Here is a 24,340-nt window from a genome sequence, read left to right as displayed (position 1 = left end):
TCTACATTTTATTCTTATTTCATTTTCCTAATACTCTCTTACTTCACACTGCTGTTTGTCCGTCTAGCTTTTAACATATTTTTGCAGCGTCACATCGCAAACTGATCAATTGTTTTCAGTTGCCCTAACTATTCATATTCATCGTTTATATTTTGTATTCTCCCACTGACATAATGATTGTACATTATTTTTGGCATACTGTAACTGATCTTCAGTTCTACTGTCATATTTGCTGTTTTTAGTTCCTCCGTCTTATGACTAAATTATTGTGGATCTGAATTGAGCAAAACACTGGCATGTGCTCGTAGAAGCTAGTTAAAGTAGTATCTGTTTGCTCTGCGAGTTCAATGATTTGAAGAGCACTTCGGAGGTTACAGAAAATAGTTTTGTGAAACTGAGTAAACATGCCTCAGCTATTTTATCAATTCTGAGCTTTTCACTCTCTTCTCATCTTGTCGTATATATTTTTTCAGCCGGCCGGAGTGGCCGAGCTGCTCTAGGCGCTACAGTCTGGAACCGCGCGACCGCTACGGTCGCAGGTTCGAATCCTGCCTCGGGCATGGATATGTGTGATGTCCTTAGGTTAGTTAGGCTTAAGTAGTTCTAAGTTCTAGGGGATTGATGACCTCAGAAGTTAAGTCTCATAGTGCTCGGAGCCATTTGAACCATATTTTTTCAAGAAACATTGTTGTAGGTTCTGCTCCTTGGTTCTCAAACGCTGAACCCAATAAACGGACAAATGCTTAAATAAATAAACAGGAATCTAAAGTTTAGGAAACTAAATTACATATTCAGAGCTACATTCCCAATCTACCTTAAACGAAAAGTCTACATCCAGTGTATACTGCCAATAGCAATTTACAGAAGTAAAACGCGGACATTAAACGCTCGAACAGTTATAAAAGGTCGAGTTGCCCAACGACCAATGAAAGGGTGCATGTCGGACATAACAATAGGGGAACAGAAAAAGGAAACGAATTGATAAAGGAAAAGACAAGAGTTGATGGATTTGATAGTGAATGTTACCAAACTGGAATGCAGATGGCACCGGCGTATTGCGAGATGATATGTTGGGAAAAGGATGAGGTGATTGTGCATTGGATTCCTCCTAATATGGAAAGCTCTAGACGACAGCCTAACATGAAGTGGATTGACCGCATAAAGTAAAAAAGGGACGAGTGTGCATGCAAAAACTGAAGATCTCTATGTATGGAGACGTTTCGATGAGCCCTGTATCCAGCAGTAGATGATAAACACGTGGATGATGGCAGTGGTGATCATTTCGGATGTTTCATGTTTAGTACTTTGTATACATGTTTAACCTACACATAACGTCTTTATCTTGCTCTTGCATTGGGTTGTCGTTGCTAGTGTGTTTTTCTTGCATCTGCCTTGTTTATCTCGTCTACCTTTGAGATGAGAAAACGCGTGCATCACATCGAGAGCCACTTGACAAAATCCGATGTTTAGCCGTCGAGCATAATCGCCTTTTGGTTTACGTACAGTAGCCATCAGCTGGCACATGTTCCATTTTATTAAAGAGCCAAATTAAATATTGCTTTCTCTCGATCATAGTGGAAATTTATCTGCCAACGTTAATATTCGTATGATTCCATAGCATTTTTATCCCTGTTCCTGTTTTTGCCGTTTGATTAATTCCTTGTTCCTCATAAAAATTTACACCAGTGGCGGTAAATTCCCAGTAACAAGAGCGTAGTAAGAACATACGAATGAAAAAAGGATAGAAAGAAATATTAAGGTATAAATTATGTAAATATAATTGAAAGCTTAAATAAGGTGTTGATCCTTGTCGTCGTCTCGTAATTATCTCCGAACATACTTTGACCGTTAGTTCAGAAGTTAGTCGCTCCACATCGCGCTCTGTGCACGTATCACACAGCGGCGCCACAAAGGCTGTGAGGGCGCCCCCAGTCTGCCTCGCTGCCTGAATTCTCGCTGCGTTTTATTACGCTGTTAGCGAGGCTCCCGGCACCAACCGCTCCTCCTGGCCAGGCATTTAATTTTTCGCCCAGCAGTGCTCGCGGAGACGCTAAGGTAACGCAGCCGGCGTGTAACTTGCTTACGCCCGCTCTTGGACCAGTTATTATCAGACGTGTGGTGGGGGCAGGCGCCGCCCTGGCTGGGAATGGAGGGGGAAGAGGGGGAGGGGGGGACGCTGCACCGCGCATGCGCGACGCCGTTACGCGCCCGGAATCTCTCGCATCTGATCGGCGGCAGCTCGCTACCTTCAGTAGCTGTGCAGAGGGCGCCATTGCAGGTCGTGTGCGTCGGGCGTGGGTGGGACAGTCGTGGCCGTGGAGACTGCGCGTGACTTTGTTTCTCTTCCCTCTCCGGTGGACTGCATAACCTTCGCATTTACTGCTGTGGTCGCAGCTCGGAGATGTAATTCGAAGCACTGTTGCTTGAAAACGCTCAGCGATGTGATGTTGCGGATCACGGAAGATTTTAAAACGAACTTAACGGTTTTGGATCTGTAGCTATCATCTTTTGTGTGTCAGTTTCTACCGTGATATGTACGTGTGAAATTGTTTGTGTGTTTGCCTTAGAAGGACAGAGTTCACTTACTGTTGCTACAGCTTTCTTGCGCACAGTCGCATGTTAGTTTGATAAGTAAACTGCAGTGTATAGAAATGTACGGTGGTGTGTGCTGGACCGTTTGCGGCGTCAGTGTATGTGCATAACCTCCAGGGTGACGTCTTGTGACATCTCTGACGTACCGAGGATGCATATCGTACAGTAGGCGTGTAACAGTTGTAGTGGACGCAAAGTGGAACTTCCTCTACAAGGTTGGTAGAAACAGAATTACGTACATAAGGAACTGCCTGGACTCTCAACAGCGTAGCAGCTTCTCGGCCTGAAGGGCGGAGCACAGCTTACCGGAGACAGGTAAGGCAGGCTTCTGTGTGTGTGTGTGTGTGAGAGAGAGAGAGAGAGAGAGAGAGAGAGAGAGAGAGATTGTGATGGGGGGGGGGGGGGGGGACGCGGCAGGCGCCAGCCAGTGTTTCCTGCGCCCACGCGTCGTTGCGCTCTTGTACAGGTCAGAGAACTACCCCCATCTCTGCTGATTGCCCTGTTTACTACCAGAATCTGAACAAACGAGCGCGGTTGCAGCTCAGTTACGAGTTTTCCCGTTGCTCATTCAGTAGTGTGTGTGGCCACAGATGCTTGCAGTTCGGAGAATTTGTGGGGTGGTGGTGGTGGTGGTGGGTAGTGTTAACGTCCCGTCGACAACGAGGTCATTAGAGACGGAGCGCAAGCTCGGGTTAGGGAAGGATTGGGAAGGCCCTTTCAAAGGAACCATCCCGGCATTTGCCTGAAACGATTTAGGGAAATCACGGATAATCTAAATCAGGATGGCCGGAGACGGGATTGAACCTTCGTCCTCCCGAATGCGAGTCCAGTGTGCTAGCCACTGCGCCACCTCGCTCGGTAATTTGTGGGGAGTCCCGGTACCACGATCAGTGTACTCTTGTACTAGCAGCACTGACGTAGGGCAGACGGATCCTGTGTGCAACCTTTCTTCCGTGTTTACACGTTGTGTCCATCGAAACCCAATGCGAGTGAAGATAGTCCGACAGATACATCATTGATAAAACAGAGTTGTTGATTCACGATTTATTATAATATTGAAACCTGTCTTTCCTGTAGGATTTATTATCGCGAAATTCTCACTTATCCCATTGAACCCACTGGTAATGCTTACGATTCTAACAGTTCGTTATTTGCTGCAGTCAAGTCGTTTTCTAGTTTCAGTGTACATCTGTTGCATCCATTTCTTCAGTGTCCAGCCTTAGTCCGCCACAAATTGTTCTTATTGAACAAACAAGTCAGTTCCGTAGTACTGTAGCGTGTTAAAATCTCTCGATCGGTGATAACGTGGGAGATGGCGGTGACACAATTCGCAGTTAGCGCACAGGGATTACAAAATTTTCCAAACACATCTGAATTGTTCTACATTGCTTTACCGATAACCCTCGTGAAAACTATGATCTTATAGTCCTACCAAACGAAAATTATGTATGAACTGAGGATGTTTTGTTAGGATGCAGCATGTTATCTTGGGTAGAGAGTTGTTCAAAAATGGTTCAAATGGCTCTGAGCACTATGGGACTCAACATCTTAGGTCATAAGTCCCCTACAACTTAGAACTACTTAAACCTAACTAACCTAAGGACATCACACACACCCATGCCCGAGGCAGGATTCGAACCTGCGACCGTAGCAGTCCCGCGGTTCCGGACTGCAGCGCCAGAACCGCACGGCCACCGCGGCCGGCGGTAGAGAGTTGTCGTCAGATGGAGAAGTAACTTGTTAATAGTAACCTTTTAGCACTTCACCAAATGATGCAGTTATCTATAACTAAGTACTGTCAGAAAAAAGATGCTCGAAGATCCAGTCACTTGTTGATAAGATACCAAAGTGGTGCAAAGGTTGGAAACTTGTTTTAAATGTTCAAAAATGTAATATAGTGCACTTCACAAAACGTAGTATCCTATGGCTACAACATTAGTGATGAACCCTTACAAAAATCCCGGTGTAACCATTTGTTGAAATATGAAACGGAACTGTTACATAGGCCTTCTGTCTAATACCTACGAGTACCGTATGTAGGAACTCTTTTTAAGTACAGCGCATTGGGTTTGCTTTACTTACAAAGATTGGCAGTTGTAATTAAACCACAACTCTTTTACACTTCGTGACCATACATGAACATGGAAGACAGGTTGGTGCATAAGATACTGCACTGCTTTATAGTCGGCAGCATAGATCTTCGATCTCATTCACATTTTATCTCACTTTGGTTTCCCCGAATAACGTCAGCTGAACGGTGGGATGTTTTCTTGGCAAAGGCTACTTCACATTTTCTGTCTTCGACCCTGTCGAAGGTCTATGTTATACTGTCACTGATCTTTGACGAACATCTACATCGACATGATTACTCGGCAATTAACAGTTAATTGCCTTGCAGAGGGTTCACCGAACCACACTCACGTTCCACTTTCGAACAGCTAGCGTGAAAACGAACACTTCACTCCTGTGCGAGCTCTGATTTCTCTTATTTGATTATTATGATCGTTTCTCCCTGTGTCGGTGGGCAGCAACAAAATATTTTCACATTCAGAGGAGTAAGTTGTTGATTGAAATTTAATTAAAAGATTCTGCTGCAACGAAAAACGCCGTTGTTTTAATAATTGTCAACCCAATTCGTGTATGATATCCGTGACACTTTCTACCGTGTCTCTCTATAATACGAAACGAGTTGCCCTTCATTGAAGTTTTTCGATGTCCTCCATCAGTCCTATCTAATGCGGATCCAAAACCGCACAGCAATACTCTTGAAGAGAACGGTCAGTGCAGGCAATCTCTTTAGTAAACCTGTTCCAATTTCCAAGTGTTCTGCCAACGAATCACAGTCTATGGTTCGCTTTCCACACAGCATTATCCCTGTGATCCTTCCAGTTTAAGTTGCTCGTAACTGCAATCTCTAAGTATTTAGTTGAATTCACGGCCTTTAGATTTGTGTGATTCATCGTCTAACCGAAATTTAGCGGATTCCGTTTAATAATCATGTTGACGACATGATACGAAAGAGTCAATTGCCACTTTTGTAAAAGCTAAGGCGACGACACAATGTTTTAAAGATATAATGAAGTACTCTAGCACATTCTTAATGATTTTATAGAACGGTATTTATAAAATACGTCTCGCAAAGCTATTTTACTGTGTAATACAGGCTTAGTTGGAGCCGGCCGGAGTGGCCGTGCTGTTCTAGACGCTACAGTCTGGAACCGAGCGACCGCTACGGTCGCAGGTTCCAATCCTGCCTCGGGCATGGATGTGTGTGATGTCCTTAGGTTAGTTAGGTTTAATTAGTTCTAAGTTCTAGGCGACTGATGACCTCAGAAGTTAAGTCGCATAGTGCTCAGAGCCATTTGATCCAGCCTAGTTGGAATTTGTGCCAAGTCTCTTGTGACATTGATTTGGAGAGATGCTACAGTCCCCTTCTCACCTTTGTGCAAGAATTTGCCTCATAATTTTCCTCCACACGGGACAACAAATATGATGTATCTCAAGATTTATACGGCAGTCATCTTAAGTTATTTCATTTGTGTAAGTATTAGATTTTTTGAACGGCTGGTAGAGTTTTCTGTTTGCATGTACTCGAAACATGGCCGTGTCCGCAGGAGGGCCACCAGAAAAAGCGAGCAATCTGTTGTGGAAACAACCCAGCTACAATACAGAGGGTTGCAAGAAAATACATCCACTGTTTAAAAGTCCATAACTTGCAAACAAATTGACGGAGCTGCCTCATTTTTGGTGAAAGTGTAGCTTAAAGTCCAACCTAAAGATATCACTGTAGGTGTCCGAAATGGTCACCATTAACATCCACACACAAACGATGCCGCCGAACTGCAGCACAAACTACTGACTGCAACGTGTTCAGTTGTATATTTGCACATGAATGGACGATGGATGCTCCAAGTTCATCCAATGTGCGTGGCTTTTGTCGATAAACGACGTCCTTTAGTGTTCCCCACAGGTAAAAGTCCAGAGGAGTTAGGTCTGGGGAACGTGGTGGATACTCCACAGCACCTCTACGGCCTATCCATCTTCCTGGTAGATTTTCGTCGAGATACGCCCTAATACGATTTTGGTAGTGGGCTGGGGCACCATCTTGTTGAAAGTAAACGCTTCCGTCTCCATACAAGTCTCAGATGGCAGGTAAAATGGATGTCTAAAGCTTCTGAAGGTACACCTCACCGGTAACTGTGCAGTCAAAGAAGAATGGCCCAATGAAGCCCCGGTACGACAACCCACACCACACATTTTCTCCTGGCAAATTCATGACTTTGTCTACGTGGACGTTCGGATTTTCGGCGGCCCAGTAGATGCAATTGTGGCGACTTACTGTACCATTGAGTTTGAACTGTGCCTCATCAGACCACACAATAATCTCTGCAAACTCTTCATCGTTGCGCACCATGTCAGTAAACCACTCGCAGCACTCCGTTCTACGATCTGGGTCGTCGTCGTTGATTGCGTGTAGCAATCGTGGTATGTAGCACTTCCACTTTGCTGTCTTCAAAATTCGCCGAACACTCGAGCGACTCACTCCAGTCTCACGGACACACTGTCTCACAGACTTCTGTGGTGAGCGAGTGAATTGTTGTAACACACGACGGGAGTTAGCTGGACTTGTTACTGTCACAGGTCGTCCATATCGTTGTTTGTGTACATCTTTAACACAGCCTTCGGCTTCAAATTTGTCTCGAATGCGACGAATCGTTAAACGTGTCGGTGGCTCTGTTTGATACTCATTTCCCCATTGCCTTTGAACCTCATAAATGTTTTCGTACTTAAAATACCACTTCAAAACTGATTTCCTTTCATCGAATGCAACCCTTGCGCCAGCCATGTTTACTCGAGTACCTAGGTACAACTAAGAACAAAACACTGACTATCTGGCGACTGTCATCTGACAGAACAAAACAACGCAATACAACGCTTGTGTGGCGATTGCCGCAACTACAAACTATTACACTACCAAATATGAGACAACCCCGTCAATTAATTTGCCAGTTATGGACTTTTAAACTTTGGATACGTCTTTTGAACCCCTCTGTATATCGAGGTAAAAGGTACCGGTCATTCTTGTCACAGGAAAAGAAAATTCCATATGTCTTCGTCCGTAACTCTGTACTGAAAACATAAACCTTCGGCGAATCTCGTTTACGCGTCCCAATTTCATGAGAATTCTCAGTACCCCTTACGCTCCCGCTGTGGCGATTACCCTACCCAGATAAATGGAACGTCTCGCGTATTCCAACGCTCAAAAACTTGCTTGTCGCCATTCTGTCAACGCACTGCACTATTAACACCAGTTGGTGGGGACAGTGCAGATTTGGAGAATTTACGGTTCTATTCATGCATCAGTTACATTTGGATGTGTAATGCTTCGGAGACTACATAACTTTGAGAACGAGTGAATCATTTGTAATAGTCCTGTGTATTAATGATCTAGTGGATAACGCTGGAAACTCCGTGACGCTATTCGCGGACGGTGGTGCGTTGTCTGTACGAAGGTTGCAACGCAGGATATGTGTAGAGAATCGACGTTTGGTGCAGGAACTGGCAGTTGGCCCAGAGCGTCAATAAACGCAACGTACTGCGCACAGGTAGCCAAAGAGACGCGCCGCTCTACCATCACACGGTGGGCGATAAATCACCGCAAACGGCAGCTGCTGTAAATTCCCTATGGTTACTGCCACCCAGTGTGACCTGAAGTGGAATGACCACGTAACACAAATTGCAGACGGCAGGACGACATTCGTTGGAAGAATTTTCAGGAATTTAATTCACCCACGAAAGAACTGTCTTGTAAAGTATTCGTTCGACCCGAGTCTTGAGTACTGCTTGTCAGTGTGGGATCCTTACCAGATTAGATTAACAGAAGAGGTGGACAAGATCCCACGAAGAGCGGCGCGTTTGGTCAGAGTGTCGTTTACTCGGTGCGTGAACGCTACGGAGATCCTGAGGCCCTCAGGCACTGCAAGAGAGGCGTTGTGACTGTCACGGACCGGGCTACAGTGGGAATTTCTAGAGCGTACGTTCCAAGGCGAGGCGAGTAACATACTGCTTCCTCCTACGCATGTCTCATGAAATGGTGACGATGAGAAAATTAGACAAATTTGATGTCGTACAAACAATCAATCGTTCATCCTTCGTGATGGGAACAGGGAAAGGGGGGTGCATGTCGTGCTACCAGAAGTTCAAAAATACCCCTCCACCACAGAGCGTAAGGTAGCCTTCGGCGCATAATGTAGATGTATGCATACAAAAAAATAATACAACTCTTAATTTTTTTTGAAATTTCACACGTTCCAATTCGTAGTATGCAACCTTTGCACTGTTTGTATAAAACTTTATTTCGTCCAAATCGCCGAGATACATAAAAATATTCAGAGTGCCGGTTTTGGGCAACTACACTACTGGTCATTAAAAGTGCTACACGAAGAAGAAATGCTGATGATAAACGGGTATTCATTGGACAAATATATTATACTAGAACTGACATGTGATTACTTTTTCAGGATATTTGGGTGCATAGATCCTGAGAAATCAGTACCCAGAACAACCACCTCTGTCCGTAATAACGGGCTTGATACGCCTGGGCATTGAGTCAAACAGAGCTTGGATGGGGTGTACAGGTACAGCTGCCCATGCAGCTTCAACACGATACCACAATTCATCAAGAGTAGTGACTGGCGTATTGTGACGAGTCAGTTGCTCGGCCACCATTGAGCAGACGTTTTCAATTGGCGAGACATCTAGAGAATGTGCTGGTCAGGGCAGCAGTCGAACATTTTCTGTATCCAGAAAGGCCCGTACAGGACCTGCAACATGGGTCGTGCATTATCCTGCTGAAATGTAGGGTTTCGCAGGTATCGAATGAAGGGTAGAGCCACGGGTCGTAACACATGTGGAATGTAGCGTCCACTGTTCAAAGTGCCGTCAATGAGAACAAGAGGTGACCGAGACGTGTAACCAATGGCACCCCATACCATCACGCCGGGTGATACGCCAGTATGTCGATAACGAATACACGTGTCAAATGTGCGTTCACCGCGATGTCGCCAAACACGGATGCTACCATCACGATGCTGTAAACAGAACCTGGATTCATCTAAAAAATGACGTTTTGCCATTCGTGCACCCAGGTTCGTCGTTGAGTGCACCATGGCAGTCGCTCCTGTCTGTGATGAAGCGTCAAGGGTAACCGCAGCCATGGTCCCCGCGCTGATAGTCCGTGCTGCTGCAAACGTTGTCGAACTGTTCGTGCAGATGGTTGTTGTCTTGCAAACGTCCCCATCTGTTGACTCTGGGTTCGAGACGTGGCTGCACGATCCGTTACAGCCATGCGGAGAAGATGCCTGTCATCTCGACTGCTAGTGATGCGAGGCCGTTGGGATCCAGCACGGCGTTCCGTATTACCCTCCTGAACCCACCGATTCCATATTCTGCTAACAGTCATTGGATCTCGACCAACGCCAGCAGAAATGTCGCGATGCGATAAACCGCAATCGCGATAGGCTACAATCCGACATTTATCAAAGTCGGAAACGTGATGGTACGCATTTCTTCTCCTTACACGAGGCATCACAAAAACGTTTCACCAGGCAACGCCGGTCAACCCTTGTTTGTGTATGAGAAATCGGTTGGAAACTTTCCTCATGTCAGCACGTTGTAGGTGTCGCCACGGGCGCCAACCTTGTGTGAATGGTCTGAAAAGCTAATCATTTGCATATCACAGCATCTTCTTCCTGTCGGTTAAATGTCGCGTCTGTAGCACGTCATCTTCGTGGTGTAGTACATTTAATGGGCAGTAGTGTAGTTCCCATTTTCATATGTGCATAATCCGCTAGATGCACAGATATATCATCAAATATATGGTGTACAATCGCTGAATTGTTGAATAACTTCCTAATGTTTAAAGTGTCTAAGTATATGTCTTTGTACAGGGTGATTCAAAAATTCGGTAACATTTTAAAATACACTCATTCACGGAATAATATACTTAGAGCGGTAAAACTTGACTAGACCGGCCTGACATGACATAGGGTTTTAGCGGCGAAAAAAACCGGCCAACAGACTGTGCTGTACAACTCGTCAGGGACGCCGCATGAGAACACACACGCACAACTACAGAATTGGGCAATCGAAAATTGCGCGGTACGGATTTACCACATCGATCGTGGTCGGACCTTTTTTTTCTTCGAGGAAATGAGGGGTGCTGCTTTTCAAACTGTCAGCGTGACGGTTAATTGGAAATTTGTGGTAAGTTCCTATGGGACCAAACTGCTGAGGTCGTTGGTCCCTAAGCTTACATACTACTTACTCTGACTTAAACTAACTTACACCCATAACCGAGGGAGCAGTCGAACCTCCGACGGGGGGAGGCGCGCAAACTGTGGCAAGACGCCTGAGACCGCACTGCTACCTCGTGCTATGATGAAGGAACCACATCATCGCTGGCCTGGCTGGTAAACACCTGCTGAAGGCACGAGTTTTATACAGGACTGGGCGCCACTCCATACTCTCTCTGGGCCACATCGTTGCTGATCCACCACTTCCGTCGCGCCTGGCCTCCCAGGTTGGCAGTCCTCAGTTTGCGTGATTGTTGCTGATGTTCCACTTCGTCAGACATGCCAGACGACAACATCAGACGGCAATGTCTCAACATACGCTCTGATACGCTGTACAGTGCTGTTCACAACATTCTCCCTTGACTGAATGACGACCGACATGTTGATCATTTGTTCTGAAAGCCAATTGTTACGCTAATTATTGGTAATTATGTGCACTTTTATTTGGTTCCAGTAAAAATTTCGTGTCATTTAAACTTAGAACATGTCGTTAATTTGTTACCTCTCTTACTATAATATTCGGTAAAGAATTGAATTTTCAAATATCAACGGGTTTTTGAGTCACCCTGTATAACTGTACGTAGCTTTCTCGAGGATCAACCACATATGATGGCAGTAACTACTTCCTGAAAACTATATGCGAATATTTTTTTTTATAAATGTAAGCTATAGCGACGTAATAAGTTACACTACTGGCCATTAAAATTGCTACACCACGAAGATGACGTGCTACAGACGCGAAATTTAACTGACAGGAAGAAGATGCTTTGATATGCAAATGATTAGCTTTACAGAGCATTCACACAAGGTAGGCGCCGGTGGCGACACCTACAACGTCCTGACACGAGGAAAGTTTCCAACCGATTTCCCATACACAAACAGCAGTTGACCGGCATTGCCTGGTGAAACATTGCTGTGATGCCTCGTGTAAGGTGGAGAAATGCGTACCATCACGTTTCCGACTTTGATAAATGTCGGATTGTAGCCTATCGCAATTGCCGTTTATCGTATCTCGACATTGCTGCTGGCGTTGGTCGAGATCCAACGACTGTTAGCAGAATATGGAATCGGTGTGTTCAGGAGGGTAATATGGAACGCGCTGCTGGATCCAAACGGCCTCGTATCACTAGCAGTCAGGATGACAGGCATCTTATCCGCATGGCTGTAACGGATTGTGCAGCGACGTCTCGATCCCTGAGTCAACAGATGGGGACGTTTGCAAGACAACAACCATCTACACGAACAGTTCGACGACGTTTGCAGCATCATGGACTATCAGTTCGGAGACCATGGCTGCGGTTAACCTTGTGGCTGCATCACAGACAGGAGCGCCTGCAATGGTGTTCTCAACGACGAGCCTGGGTGCACGAATGGCAAAACGTCATTTTTTCAGATGAATCCAGGTTCTGTTTACAGAATCATGATGGTCGCATCCGTGTTTGGTGACATCGCGGTGAACGCACATTGGAAGCGTGTATTCGTCATCGCCATACTGGCGTACCACCCGGCGTGGTGGTATGGGGTGCCATTGGTTTCACGTCTCGGTCGCCTCTTGTTCGCATTGACGGCACTTTGAACATTGGACGTTAAATTTCAGATGTGTTATGACCCGTGGCTCTACCCTTCATATGATCCCTGCGAAACCCTACATTTCAGCAGGATAATGCATGACTGCAAGTTGCAGGTCCTGTACGGGCGTTTCTGGATACAGGAAATGTTCGAGTGCTGCCCTAACAGCACATTCTCCAGATCTCTCACCAATTGAAAACGTCTGGTCAGTTGTGGCAGAGCAACTGGCTCGTCACAATACACCAGTCACTACTCTTGATGAACTGTGGTATCGTGTTGAAGCTGCATGGGCAGCTGTACCTGTACACGCCATCCAAGCTCTGTTTGACTCAATGCCCAGGCGTATCAAGGCCGTTATTACGGCCAGAGGTGGTTGTTGTGGGTATTGATTTCTCAGGATCTATGCACCCAGATTGCGTGAAAATGTAATCACATGTCAGTTCTAGTATAATATATTTGTCCATTGAATACCCGTTTATCATCTGCATTTCTTCTTGGTGTAGCAATTTTAATGGCGAGTAGTGTATTATGCAGTCAGTCAGTTGATCTTCCAGCAGTATGCCACTTGTTTCTGTACCCAGTGGGAGACGGTGCAAGGTCGGCGTCGTACGTTACACAAAATTAGCAATAATTAGCGTAACAATTGGCTTTGAGAACAAATGCTCAACATGTCGGTCGTCATTCAGTCAAGGGAGAATGTTGTGAACAGCACTGTACAGCGTATCAGAGCGTATGATGCCGTCTGATGTTGTCGTCGGGCATGTCTGACGAAGTGGAACATCAGCAACAATCACGCAAACTGAGGTCTGCCAAGCTGGGAGGCGAGGCGCGACGGAAGTGGTGGATCAGCAACGATATGGCCCAGAGAGAGTATGGAGTGGCGCGCAGTCCTGTATAAAACTCGTGCCTTCAGCAGGTGTTTACCAGCCAGGCCAGCGATGACGTGGTTCCTTCATCATAGCACGAGGTAGCAGTGCGGTCTCAGGCGTCTTGCCACAGTTTGCGCGCCTCCCCCTGTCGGAGTTTCGACTCCTCCCTCGGTTATGGGTGTAAGTTAATTTTAGTCAGAGTAAGTAGTGTGTAAGCTGAGGGACTGAAATTCCGGGAGTGGCTGATGCTAGGCTTCTCAGTTAACATAGCTCATCCCCACTTGCACCTGCCACAATGACGACGACGGTGGAGCTGCGGAAATGTGGCGACGTACCGAGGTTGCACGCCCTCCGCGAGAGCGACCTGCATTCCGAGAGCGTCCGCTTTCCTAACACAGGTAACAGGTAGACCGGCAGAAAACCTTCCGTTTAAAGTAGGCGCAGCGTGAGGGCTGCCGTGTGGCGTGCGGCCGGCGGCCCAGAATAGTGCGGCGGTGGCGCCGGTGCCATCAAAACTGCCGGAGGGCGGGGCTCCGCACGTGACGTCAGAAGTGACACGTCACATGCGCCAGATTGAGTTGAGCGCCGGCGGCGAGTGGCGCGGGCCGGTCTGGAGCCAGTTCTGGAGAAACTCTGCTCGTGTGCAGCTGTACGTCGTGTCGTTTGCCCCCTTTCCTGATGGAGTCGCGAACGAGGCACACCAAAACACCCCCTGCCGATCTTCCGCGCAATCTCTCTAATGTTAACCTTCGTGACCTTTTGGCGACGTATACGTAGGCACATGCACTCTCGGATTTTTAACTGCAAACCCCACCGTGAAACACAACGCCTCTTTTGTAGTTTGGAAGACCGTGACGCTGTCGTCCATACAAAGCGAACCAGTGATGAAACGAACTGCTCTTCCTCTGACCCCCTCCATTTTCTCGTCGCGTATCGATCGAACGTGTTATTTAGACTGAAGAAACAAAGAAACTCGTACACCTTCCTAATATCATGTAGGACCTCCCCCAGCTCACAGAAGTGCCGCACCACGACGTGGCATGGACTCGACTAATGTCTCAAGTAGTGCTGGAGGGAATTGACACCGTGATTCTTGCAGGGCTGTCCGTAAATCCGTGAGAGAACGATGGGCTGGAAGATCTCTTCTGAGCAGCACGTTGCAAGGCATCCCAGATATGCTCAGTAATGTACATGTTTGGGGAGTATGGTGGCCAGCGGAAGTGCTTAAACTCAGAAGAGTGTTCCTGGAGCAATTCTGGACGTGTGGGGTGTCACATTGCCCTGCTGGAATTGCCCAGGTCCGTCGGAATGCACAACGGAAATGAATGGATGCTTACGTATATGTCACCTGTCAGGCTAGTATCTAGACGCATCAGGATTCGCATATCCCTCCAACTGCACATGCCACTACAGAGCCTCCAGCAGCTTGAACAGTGCCCTGCTGACATGCAGGGTCCATGGATTCATGAGGTTGTCTCTATACTCCAACACGTCCATCAGCTCGATACAGTTCTAAACAGACTCGTCCAACCGGGCTACATGTTTCCTGTCACCAACAGTCCAATGTCGGTATTGACGGTCCCAGGCGAGGCGTAAAGCTTTGTGTTTTGCAGTCACTAGGGGTGACTGGGCCTTCGGCTCTGAAAGCCTGTATCGATGATATTTCGTTGAATAGTTCGGACGCTGACACTTGTCGATGGCCCAGCATTGATTTCTGTAGCAGTCTGCGGAAGGGTTCCACCTCTGTCTCGTTCAACGATTCTCTTGAGTCGTCGTTGGTCCCGTTGTTGCAGGATTCTTTTCCGGCCGCAACGATGTCGGAGATTTGATGTTTCGCCGGATTCCTGATATTCACGGTGCAGTCGTGAAACGGTCGTTCGGGAAAATCGCCACTTCATCGCTATCTCAAAGATGCTGTGTCCTATCACTCGTGCGCCAACTATAACACAATGTTCAAACTCACTTAAATCTTCATAACCTGCAATTGTAGCAGCAGTAACCGATCTAACAACTGCGTCAGACACTCGTCGTCGTATATAGGCGTTGCCGATCGCAGCGTCCTATTCTGCCTGTTGTGTACACAGTTCCGCATAGTCAGCGCGTACACAACTTCCCCACTAGAGCGCGCCCCGCTAAGCACAACAGCGCAGGCGCAGCGCTCGTCCGTCTCTGCACTACGAGATGGCGCTGTCTTAGAGACGGACCAAATTCTGCTTCCGCCGATCCGCGTATTAATATGTCACGCAGCCAATGAGATTGCTGCTAACGTAGAACCTTTTCTCCTCACGGATCACACTCGCGCAGTGATACCTGAACGCGCGAGGTATTATGAGTGTACATACCTCCGATTAGTCAGTCTGCATTTGTCTGTAGTCAAGTTTCAGTCTGTGCCTAATAAGATTATCATATTCATGTACATAGCGTTGAAGAGAGATGCATAGACACTTTGCCAAGTATCAGAGATATGTGAGAATAAGATTAACGTACCAAGACCAAAGGAACTTCAGATTGTCAATTGTAAATAGCATCCAGAACCAAGTTATGTTATTTTTATGCTTGTTATTATTTTAATAAATGAGAGTGAAAATTAATGAAGTTCTGTTTAAAGTTGGTCACTGTCAATCTGCTACTCTAAGCGTGCAAGTGGCATTTCTATCGTCTTACCTAACGGCAGAAGATAAACACGCCACGATAAGACCACTACTTCGTTAGAGCGACAAGTCAAATAATCTGATGGTGTGTGTACCGAAGGTCTTACAGTACGCACAGCACATGTCTCATATTATGATAGGATCCGAAAGCACATATAATTTGCATCTTGGTCAAAACGCAATTAAAACGGTTTTATGTAAACTGTGAATTAATCTTTGTTACGACTTTTTCTGTAGCATTCGCACTATGATAGGAGATGACAAAGTCCAGCATCACTTGGGACATCAATATTTGCCTATGGGGCAGCATTATTACAAGTAGTAGCTAGACGACGTCTCTTTCCGGGTCGGAAAGAAACTGGTTATTTCTTACTACGAAAACTTGCAGCCCTGTTGCGTCGTTACGATGTCCTTGTTATTTATCTTCAATAGGGTGACAAGATATACGTGCAGGGCAGAGCTTCGGGGTCGCTGTGTCGAAGTTTTTGCACGGGGCGGCATCTGCGACGAAATTAACAGCCAGCGCCGGCGAGGGGTGGCAAAAAGGGGTCGCAGACTCAGCTCCCCAGCTCCTTGGTGTCGCTGCCCCGTCTGGACAGCCCTGCGTTGCTTCGAACTCCAGTGAAAAAGGCAACGGACCAAGTACGGAGTAACACTGCTGCTCCTTGTGCAAATAACCGTACAAAAACATCTGTAAGAAATTGCGTCATTCGTAGACTTTTCGGTAGCAAATAGACATGAGAGAATGGCAACGTACGGCATGTGCATTCATACAACAGGGAGTAATAAGCGGTACCTCGCTAATTGGATCGTGGGTCGAGACCTTTCGACTCCGGGCGTGGACTTATTTGTTATTATTGTCTGCTGCTTTTGGTATTCATCGTAAGCCATCTGGTTCCTTAATTGTCATACGGCACATTTGATAAGAACACCTGTTGTTATTGTCACTAACAAAGAAATGAACGTGCAATAGTGTTTTTACTGTTGTACTTTTAAAAATTCCTTTAACGTTTATTGCTTCCCTATCCCCCAAAAGAAAATGGAGAGCAACTCCTCCTTGATGCTAAAATCAGTAAACGAAACCATTTAGCTGTTCACCTCGATCATTCTAGTTGACAATCGTCCCTGAAGTGAACTAATTTTTTATAATTATGTTAATCTTTTTAATACAAGAAGCTACTTTAAATATAAAAAACAACATATGAAATACTTTTTCATGAATCTTCGAGATTCAAAACTCTTCATGAAAACCTCAAATCTTCTTAAACACTGGCAACTAAAAATTCTTCTCGGGATTCAAGTCTTCTTGATGACTGAAGGCCGTATTTTGCACTAAAAATCTTCTTGGTAAAAAACTTTCTATGGGCAAGATCGCATGAATACTTATTATCAACAACCGGTTTCGACAGGCTTTGCTGTTACATTCTCGTCTTCAAACATTATTGTCACAGAAGATGACAGGGAAGCCTGTCGAACCCGGTTGTAGGTGATAAATAAGTATTCAAGCGATCTCGCCCACAGGAAGTAAAACAGATCGCACCTTCTCATTTATAAACATGGTAAATTTCAATAAAAATCTTCTTTAAAGTAATGGTTTTCTTGAATACTGACGGCCGGTTGTGGAGATGTGTGTAGGTAGTTGTTGGATACGTTTCTCTGTGCTTGCCTCAGAGTTGTCGCTGCCGCATACGCTTCTGCTCAAGGAGGTAATCTAGGCAGGTTCGAATTGTTGGTCTTCGCAGTGAAGTATGTGAAATGACCACATACCGAGTTTTAAGCATTGTGTTTTGCCTCTAAAAAACAATTGGAAATCTGGATGTAGAATACTCGTAATTCCATTTACTGTAGGCTACGTTTTTTTCTGGTCCAGTTCCAAATTAAAATGGGTTCCTTGCACAGGACGACACGAGCTGTAATAGCAGTAAGGTGGCAAATTTTATTACACAGCGCTGACTGAAGATACGTTTCGGATGTCAGATTATACTGTTGCCGAAGTGCCACACGCACACATCCATTTCGTACCGAACAGCACTAAACTTTGTTGCAGACACGTATTTCTGTCACGCAAGGAATCACGCTGTGTAAGCGTTTTTAGGCCACAAGTGGCCCATCGGGACCATCCGACCGCCGTGTCATCCTCAGATGAGGATGCGGATAGGAGGGGCGTGTGGTCAGCACACCGCTCTCTCGGTCGTTATGATGGTTATCTTTGACCGGAGCCGCTACTATTTGGTCGAGTAGCTCCCCAATTGGCATCACGAGGCTGAATGCACCCCGAAAAATGGCAACAGCGCATGGCGTCTCGGATGGTCACCCATCCAAGTGCCGGCCACGCCCGACAGCGCTTAACTTCGGTGATCTGACGGGAACCGGTGTATCCACTGCGGCAAGGCCTTTGCCACGCTGTGTAGGGCCGCAGTGTAATTGAGGGGAGGTTTTCCGTGATTTCCCTAAATCGCTTCAGGCAAATGCCAGGATGGTTCCTTTGAAAGGGCACGGCCGATGTTCTTCCCCATCCTTTCCCTAATCTGAGCTTGTGCTCCGTCTCTAATAACCTCGTTGTCTATGGTTCGCAAATTCCACCCCCCGTCCCGAACAGCAGCCAGCACGAGTGCACGAACCAGATACCTGACGCGGACGCCCACACGCAGCAACGTTCGCTGAACGGTGGTGGAGGAGACACTGTTGATAGCCCCTCGGTTCATCTGAGCCGTCAGTTCCTCAAGAGTTGCACGCCTGTTGGCCCGTACACATCGCTGCCGTCGTCCACCCCTGTAATCTTTGCCCTGTGGTGTACCACAGATGCCTCAGCGCCGGTTTTGGATAACGTAATTTTGCTATGCACGATGTACTTGAACTACGACGACATGCGAACGGTTTACAAATGCTGCAGCGTCGAAGATGCTTCCACCGTAGGCCCAAAAGCCAATGATCGCGTCCTTCAGGACGTCAGGTAAATCGGTCCGTTTTCGCGTTGTACTTAAAGTCTGTAACATTTCACCTGATTGTTATTAACAAGTATGAAATTTAAGCCATTTTAACATTTCACCTGATTGTATAAACGAGTACGAATGTTAAGCTGTTTTAACTTGTCAAAATCGCATTTATATGCCACCTGAAGTACACACACATATATTCGACACCTCCAAATCCTTTAAATAATTATTCTGTAACAATGTTGTTAAGATGTATATTCTATGTACTTTGCGATTATGTCTTCTCTTCTGCTATACGAACCTTGCACTCAGCGAATTCCAGACGCCATATTTGTTTACAAATATGACAGTATACATGTGATGTGTCACGACAGCGAGTAGGAACCTGTGACCCCTGGAGGTACTCTACTGTATTTATTTTATGTTTACCATTAGATATGTTTAATTTTTTTGTCAGAAGAAATCCAAAACCATCTTGTGAAATAGTGTCTTGTTTCTCCATTAGGCAGTGCCACAAGTTCCTCCAAAATCGTAACGCAACACACAGACAAATTTCATACTAAATAATGTAAATCCACCCGATGATGGAGGTTTAAACGTTTGAAACGCGTCGTGGAAATAAATAAAACGGTGACTGGTAACAATAAACTTGTTCTTTCATTTAATGTCAATAACAGTCACGGTGAAGCCTAACCTAGAATGTTCGCGATTAGCATTTGTTTGACAGTGTCGTGCTCTAGCCCCCTGCTCTGGCCTGCGTGCATTCCGTATCATCTTACGTGAGACTAGTGGCGTCGCCGAGTTGGCGGGCAACTCTCGGGAGTGTGTGGCGGGGCGCGCCTGCGCCAGTGGTCCGAAGCGCGAGTTGCGCCGCGCTCTGGCGGTAACGGTAAAACTTTGCCCGCCCCTCGCACACAGTCCAGTAAAGGGCTTACCCGGCCACTTGTGTGTGCCGCAGCCGCGCGCGCCAGCTACGTGCGCCTACTCTGCTGCGAGGCAGCGCACTCGCTCTCTTAATCCACGAGAACTACCGCACTACTTACAAGGCAACTCCAGAAAGTTCGTCCAGTGGAACCGTCTGTAATTAAAAACTCGTTAAAAATGCGTGCCTGATGCGAAGAGACATGCCAACAAAAGCCATCTGTAAGCGGTACGACTTGCGTGACGGTACGGCGTGGAATTTCACGTTACGCAGCATTCACGCGCTTGAACAGCACACCGCCTCCTTTCGGATCTCAGTTACGTAGTACGCCACGAACCGCTACCACGTAAGATCGGCTTCCACGACAAATGTACAAACGAAAAGGTCTCGTATTGTAATGCAGCGTACAGAAGCTGAAGTGCCGTGGCGACTGTATTAGAAGTTGCGAGCTATGAAAATGCGCTGTTCCAAGGCATTAGCACATTTGAGATGTATAAAAAATGTCTAATCGCCTCTAGTAAGATTTTCTACGATAAAATGTTCTGGAAGAGAATTTCGGAGAGTAAAACGGCTTAAGTAGAGTATGGAAGTCTTAACCGCTCCACATATTTTACTCAGCGAGTCTCCGTCTAAAAAATGGTTCAAATGGCTCTGAGCGCTATGGGACTTAACTTCTGAGATCATCAGTCCCCTAGAACTTAGAACTACTTAAACCTAACTAACTTAAGGACATCACACACACCCATACCAGAGGCAGGGTTCGAACCTGCGACCGTAGCGTTCGCGCGGTTCCAGACTGTGGCGCCTAGAACCGCGCGGCCACACCAGCGGCCGTCTCCGTCTACATCTCTACTAATGATGTTGAAGTGGAAACTCAGTTTCGACGAAAAATGTTTTGTAGGCAAATCGTCATGTTTCGTAGCGTACTGTTTTTACAATTTGCACATCTTTGTTAGATTTCTATACGCAGATTAAAAAAATACCTTTTCATAAATGTTCGAAATATTTTTTGTTTCCTCAAAAATATCATCTGTGTGTTTTGTATGGAACCAAACTACTGAAGAGCTCTCTTCAAAGTGTTAGGTACCTTTGTTTTCACAAAGTTGTTCGAGTTTCCCGCGCATCTTTGAGAATCGTTAATGAAGTTAACGATAGTACTTTACGCGTGTCCATTTTGGGAAGCAAAGTGAGTGCGATTGGTCGGCAAGGTGTTGCCGACAACTACGGTTGGAGAGTTGTGCGGTCGCAGATCCACGTTGCTGCGCACGTCCCGTGTGACCGCTTCTGTGCGTACAGCAACCGCGGCGGAGAAACCAGGTTCTCGTTCTCTTCCACGTTCCGCGCGAGGACTGTTTGACGTCGAGTACGCTGTGCTGTACATTCGTCTTCGTCGGGAAGTCGAACTTATTGAGAGTCGAGATTAGAATCAGGGTGCAAGAGAACAAACCACGAACAAGGCAATGGAGACACATGTGATGTCGGTGCAGATGTACGGAATAGAGGCTGTGGCGTGGTGACGCGCCGCCCCTACGGACGCGCTCCCAGGGTTACCACAGCGGACGTGAAACACTCGTCCTCAGAAGTGACGCGCTCCCGTGTCCGAGGTCGCTAAGTCACGCCTGTGTGTTGCCGTTGGGCTCGGAGGTAGCCTGTTCAAATCTCGGTCGTAGAAGAAATGTTCGTCGCTGCTGTTTGGCCAGCAACGGAAGTAGATGTGGTACCGCTCGGTTCCTATCCACTACAGCACTATTTTACGGAAACGAAGATATCACGCGTCCGGCAACCGAGTAAGTCTACCAACTTCGATCGTCAAAATGTTTTGGCCGCTATACTGTGGCGCGGGCGTCATAGTATCTGACAGGGCTGCAGACATGTTGTGCAAACAAAACATTAATTACATAACTTTCGAGTTGGCAGTTAAACCGTTATGACTACTTCTCGCAATATACGCTGTACTTTCTAAATACTTGCAGATGATATTGCGAGTTACATACAATACTAGCCATTAAAAATGCTATACCACGAAGATGACGTGCTACAGACGCGAAATTTAACCGACAGGAAGAAGATGCTGTGATGTGCAAGTGATTAGCTTTTCAGAGCATTCACACAACGTTGGCGCCGGTAGTGGCACCTACAACGTGCTGACACGAGGGAAGTTTACAACCGACTTCTCATACACAAACAGCAGTTGACCGGCCTTGCCTGGTGAAACGTTGTTGTGATGCTTCGTGTAACGACGAGATATGCGTACCATTACGTTTCCGACTAAGTCGGATTGTAGCCTATCACGATTGCGGTTTATCGTATCGCGACATGGCTGCTCGCGTTGGTCGAGATCCATTGACTGTTGGCAGAATACAGAATCGGTGGGTTCATATGGGTAATACGGAACACCGTGCTGGATCCCAACGGCCTCCTATCACTAGCAGTCGAGATGACAGGTATCTTATCCGCATGGCTGTAACGGATCGTGCAGCCACGTCTCGATCCCTGAGTCAACAGATGGGGACGTTTGCAAGACAACAACCACCTGCACGAACAGTTCGACGACGCTTGCAGCAGCATGGACTATCAGCTCGGAGACCATGGCTGCGGTTACCCTTGACGCTGCACCAAATACAGGACCGCCTGCGATGGTGTACTCAACGACGAACATGGGTGCACGAATGGCAAAACTTCATTTTTTAGATGAATCCAGGTTCTGTTTACAGCATCATGATGGTCGTATCCGTGTTTGGCGACATCGCGGTGAACGCACATAGGAGCCGTGTATTCGTCATCGCCATACTGGCGTATCACCCGGCGTGATGGTATGGGGTGCCATTGGTTACACATCTCGGTCACCTCTTGTTCGCATTGACCGCACTTTGAACAGTGTACGTTACATTTCCGATGTGTTACGACCCGTGGCTCTACCCTTCATTCGATCCTTGTGAAACCCTACATTTCAGCAGGATAATCCACGACCGCGTGTTGCAGGTCCTGTACGGGCCTTTCTGGATACAGAAAATGTTCGACTGCTGCCCTGGCCAGCACCTTCTCCAGATCTCTCACCAATTCAAAACGTCTGGTCAATGGTGGCCGAGCAACTGTCTCGTGACAATACGCCAGTCACTACTCTTGATGAACTGTGGTATCGTGTTGAAGCTGGATGGGCAGCTGTACCTGTACACGCCATCGAAGTTCTGCTTGACTCAATGCTCAGGCGTATCAAGGCCGTTATTACGGCCAGAGGTGGTTGTTCTGGGTACTGATTTCTCAGGATCTATGCACCCAAACTGCGTGAAAATGTAATCACGTGTCAGTTCTAATATAATATTTTTGTCCAATGAATACCCATTCATCATCTGCATTTCTACTTGGTTTAGCAATTTTAATGGCCAGTAGTGCATGTAACATTTTGAACGACGAGATGTGATGCTCACATAAACGGGAAATGCCAGTCATGAAGTTAATAACTCATTACAAGAATTAGTGACACTGTTAAAAAAAAAAAAGTGTGCGTTAAATGACCAAAGATATGAAACGTTTGACGGGTGCAGAAAGTAGAGTGCGCCTTAGTGGTATCGTTTAGGTCGGTTTCATTCGAACATGTGGAAACTGGAGAGGGATTTCAGGCGGGTAGCACATGACATTTCGCCGTATGTTCGGAGCTGCCACCGGACTAGTTTGTGTAACCCTGTCGGCTGCTGGCAAGCCCGTGGACTGGCGCGCGTCCGAAGACTTCTGTGAGAAGTCCGAGGTCAGTGGCCGCGTTATCTGTCGATGGTGCGGGTATCTCAACAGCTGCGACGATTGTTTCTGAGATAACTGTTGTGTTTCTGGACGACCTAGTAGTTTTCATTCGAGTGACAAAGATGTTGCATTATTTGTGCATTCTTTCGTGTTTATTTCGTACAACAATTTCACGTCACGCAAGCAGTTTAGACTGCATCGTATTTATTTCTCGTGTGGGCCAATTTTTCGTTTACAAGACTGACTTCTGTGAACGTCAAGCAAGTTTACAAGACTGACTTCTGTGAACGTCAAGCAAGGAAGTTTAGCGTTTAACGGCCTGTCAATGAAGTTAATATTTGAGACTGAAGTTGAGTCGTGCATGGCTCGTCGTTCCACTGTTTGGTATTTTACACCCTGTTTTAACGTATTTCCATCTCACCACGTTGATTTAAATTATTGACGTTACTGAGTTGCAGTTTTACCTGACCGTCATCGGCGCTAGTAGCGCGTATCGACATATCCCCTCTGATAGGATCCTTGCTCGGCTGCTATTACTTCCCGGTTGTCATCTGCCGTGGAGTGAGTCGGAAGGTGCGAGGAGGAGAGTTGACGGCGGCAGTTCGGGTCGTGAGTTGGTCCTGGACCTTTGGTGGATCGTTGGTCGGTCGGTTGGTGCGAGGACATCTCCGTGAGGGGTAGTCGACTCGGCCGCTGGCGGTCTCTGCAC

The 24,340-nt window shown here is 46.6% G+C and overlaps 1 long non-coding RNA gene and 1 pseudogene across 1 annotated transcript in view; one reads left to right on the top strand and one right to left on the bottom strand.

The window, feature by feature from the left end:
* The first annotated feature begins 2,269 nt into the window (after positions 1-2,269).
* Positions 2,270-24,340, top strand: part of LOC126203868 (uncharacterized) — a 564,020-nt gene continuing 541,949 nt past the window's right edge. Inside the window, exon 1 of the long non-coding RNA XR_007540400.1 lies at positions 2,270-2,907. This is a non-coding gene — a long non-coding RNA (uncharacterized LOC126203868). The remainder of the gene's footprint in view (positions 2,908-24,340) is intronic.
* LOC126204823 (5S ribosomal RNA) lies at positions 18,318-18,435 on the bottom strand (annotated as a pseudogene).

Source organism: Schistocerca nitens, chromosome 9 (assembly GCF_023898315.1).
Source record: "Schistocerca nitens isolate TAMUIC-IGC-003100 chromosome 9, iqSchNite1.1, whole genome shotgun sequence".
Lineage (NCBI taxonomy): Eukaryota > Metazoa > Arthropoda > Insecta > Orthoptera > Acrididae > Schistocerca > Schistocerca nitens.
This window is presented reverse-complemented; position numbering and strand designations above follow the sequence as displayed.